General features: G+C 34.9%; 1 protein-coding gene across 1 annotated transcript in view; it reads left to right on the forward strand.

The window, feature by feature from the left end:
• Window positions 1–590, forward strand: part of LOC101856278 — a 5,301-nt gene extending 4,711 nt beyond the window's left edge. The window contains exon 4 of the mRNA XM_005103639.3: window positions 1–590. This exon is cut by the window's left edge and continues 1,028 nt beyond it. The gene's annotated coding sequence lies outside the window, so the exon portion shown is untranslated.
• The last annotated feature ends 3,290 nt before the right edge of the window (window positions 591–3,880 follow it).

Below are 3,880 nucleotides of genomic sequence, written 5' to 3' on the forward strand. Positions count from 1 at the left end.
CTAACGTCAGTAAAAATGGAAGACAAGATCTAATCATGTAGAGGTAATAGCCAGAATGTTATACAAATTCAGAAGACAAACACTTAAGAAAATTCATCCAGCAGTGAAATTCCACAATTCAGGTACTCACATTTTCTTTTTGTACATTTGAATGACACATCGAGTTGTAACATGTTATGAACATAATGAATATTTTATTGTATAATATGATACTTTACTTTACACAACTGTTGATTGTTTTGAGCATGCAATTTTGTTGTTTCTATGCCTGTTAACTCTGATCTTGCTCCGATCTTTATTTTTAAAGGGTCGGTAGCGATCAAAAGTTATGAGTTCCCAACTCAATCTGTATACAAGTCAAGCTGTATCAGCTGCCAATCAAAATGGTTATAAGTTTTTAAAATTGTTTAATGATTCTTTCCTGCCTTTTTGTTAAGGATTACGTACATTTATAGCCTTTTCTTTTTTATTGTCTGTTTAATTTTTTTTTTGGGTTAAAATACAGTACACATATTTTGTATATTATTATACATGCCAAATGTGAATTTCTCAATTTATCTTAAGCTAATAAAAACGTGTTTATATTGCAATTATTCATGTTATAGTTTTTTTGTCGCAACTAATTGCTAAAGTAATTTACATTATAATATATCTGTATGTTTTACATTTCAATTGCAAATACCAATGAAATAGTCATGCCAAACCATTAAAGGCCAATAAAAGTAGTTTAGATTCAACTATTTAAACATTAAAATTAAGTTATAATACGAACTGAACACCAACGACTGTAGTGTAGCGGTTCAATGATTCTCCTTCGGATGCAAGACCTGAGATCGATACTCGAATAAGAAAAATATTTTTTTCTTTTGCGGGGGATTGGGGGTGGGGGTCTGCTGGGATGTTATATCGATCTCAGCCAGGGTTGGTCCTTTCTCTGGCTGGATCATTGCGCGCCTTCTAAATTATCAGAAAGCAACAAGACAGATGATTTACAAGGTGTCACATTACCATCTGCAAAAGTCATTCTTTGCCTCATATTTTGTTGTCAAAATCGTCAGAGCAGTTCTTCTGAACTTAGACAGACTTTTAAGTCCCCGTTCCTAATTAAGATTTTGGAGCTCTCAATGCCATAAAGATAGACGGTGGGCTCTCATTGGCTAGAGGTTACGGTTTTTTGCCTTTCATTCTAAATGTCCCGGGTACGAAACCTGACATTAAAGGAAAATGTTCTCCAGTAAAATGTTCTCCTTGCAGTTCGTTTCCTGCCATCTGAAAATAGAACAAACGAATATCGTGAACAAACTTAAACTCTAAGCAAGTGTTTGTCTCAGCAGAATCCTGTAACTAGACAACTGCCCGTGATACAATTCACTGCTTTGTTCTTTCTATTCGTCTCGTACTTTATAGTGCTTTTCGGACTGAGACTGAAAATTTTTTCTTTCATATCTACACGACGTAAAATTTAAGGATGTTACTTTACGCTTTCTCTTATTATAGTCATTTCTTAAAATCTAAAATATCTCATAAGCATCAAGAATGGCCAGTATTGCATATTATTCTTAAGTACGTATATTTACGATATAGAACAGTTTGAATGAGAGGTAACATGACTGTAATCACTATACATGAAAAGGTGTGCATCCCACATTACTTGACAGTGTACGAATTTAATTGTCAAAACAGTTCTCCAAACTTTCCTTATTAGCTGGTGCATTAAATAGATCAGTAGAAATTCCAAGAAATCTTGATATAAGATGAAAGTTTCATTCTATGCTCTTTCGTGTAATTTACTTGAGTGTGGAACAAAATTAAAAGAAGGTGAAAAAGACGGTAAGGGAAAAGGGCACCAACACCATGTTACCAGACTCAGTGTCCAGCGGGGAGTTTTAAAGCACTAGGAATAGTTTTTATGAGTACTTTTTGCGTTGCTTCCTATGAATGTGCAAGTGCGTATTCAACAAAATACTGTGTCATACACATTTGGTTTAAAAAAAGATTTCAAAGCTTCTTTGTTTTTTTGGCAAGTTGTAAAATGTTTGCTCATGCATAATGTGATGCAATAGAAGAAGAATTATCAGAAGAGCATCGTTTTTAAAGACAATCATGTGGTCTTATGTCTTCTCGTTCAGTGCAGTGTAGAAAGGAGCACAGTGATTTTCAAATGAAAAAGCGGGTCCCAACGCCGTGCTAGCTTACCTCGTGAAGAGTTGGAGTATAAAAGCACATTTAAAATAAACATGAGGGCCTCTATATGTTGTTTTTTATGGGAATATTCTGCAATGCCCAAGGAGGAAAGCTTTTAGGAAACAGAGAGACTTTTCAGGGAAAGCATAATTAACTGCTTACTGCCCAAACTAGGATTGTCAACATATTCCGTAAATGAAACAATAAACATGAGCAATAAATATACCATGGCCTTAGTCGGGCCAATCGGAACTGTCCATCACCACTAAGCAACTGACACACACAGTAAAATTGTGCAATCTGGTCATGCCTTTGTGCAATATTTATGAACGTGAAAATCTTTATAGTAACTTTCTTTTTACCTATTACCCAATGTTTGTTCCAAGCTCTACAGCATCTTTCCAAAGTGCCGAGAATCCCCCCCAGAGAACTGAGACCACGGTAAATGTATCTCGTTAGTTCTTTCTGGTCTGAAATTGGGCTAAAGTCTATCTTGTTTTCAAATGTGGCGTATGTAGCCAGGATGGCATGATAGAGTTCTCTGGCTGTTTCTCGCTGACTCTGCGTCAACCCTTCTTCAGCCAATGAGATGACAGACTCCAGCCGACAACTTACTTCAAGCAACTTTTCATCAACAATAGCCAGATTTTTGGCCAGTTGAGTAAATGTGTTTGACAAACTTGTTGTAAATGTCTTTAAAAGTCTATGACGAGGAACACGGAAATGAAGTCCTAAAAGCTGATCTCCTGAAAGTCAAACATTACTTCTATTCCACTTTGTGCAAGCTGGACACAATCTTGGGTTCGATCAACATTCCTGTCACAGATTTTGTTAGTTCTGATGTGATGCCAGACTCGTTGAAAAATATCACATCAGATAAGCACAGACACATGCGAGCATTCTTGTTGTTAAACAGTGTCATAAAACACATTGAAGTTCTTCATAAAGATTATGAAAACCTGCAATAAAATGTCTCCTCTGCTTAAAATGCTTTATACATAGCACGAAAGAAACATCAATGGTCATTTTAAGATAAATACCTCTGGAGACCCACCGATGACCGAAATTTTTCTATCTATTTGTCGGTACTATCATAGATTGTAGTAGTATGTATGTCTCACTTTCCAAGATCGGAATTTTAATCCAAGTTTTATAAAGTCTCCAAATTAAATATTTTTAATGTCTTTTTATTTGAGCAGTGTCTATATTATGTACATAGTTTATGTCCTTACAAAAGTGAATGTCTAATAAGTTTTAGAATTTTTACGGGTAAAGACAGGGGCTTTTAAAAATGATAGTCGTGTAATTTATTTATGTTTAATATTTCATTGTCTGATCTAATGGTAATCACAACAAATGTACGAGTATTGTATTGTTTTTAAATTATATATGAAGTGAAACCTGCCTTTTCCCTTTTTTTGTAACCTGGTTGCTGGAACACTAATCTATAATGCACTCATCTTCTCTTTATCATCATTTTGGTTTACTTCCTGGATTAAAACATACATAGTAAAGCATAACATAACACGTGAAGAGGAGGGTTAATTTTTAGTTAAGAGAAAGATTTTAAAGATCCAAGCTAAAGGCATCCCCGAGACCCTAATTCTCGTTACGTTTTAAATGTTATCAGTATATCAACCCTAAACACAAGGTCTAGAACATTATACAAATTCAGAAGACAAATCCCTAAAGGGGG

Source organism: Aplysia californica, unplaced genomic scaffold (genome assembly GCF_000002075.1).
Source record: "Aplysia californica isolate F4 #8 unplaced genomic scaffold, AplCal3.0 scaffold00383, whole genome shotgun sequence".
Lineage (NCBI taxonomy): Eukaryota > Metazoa > Mollusca > Gastropoda > Aplysiida > Aplysiidae > Aplysia > Aplysia californica.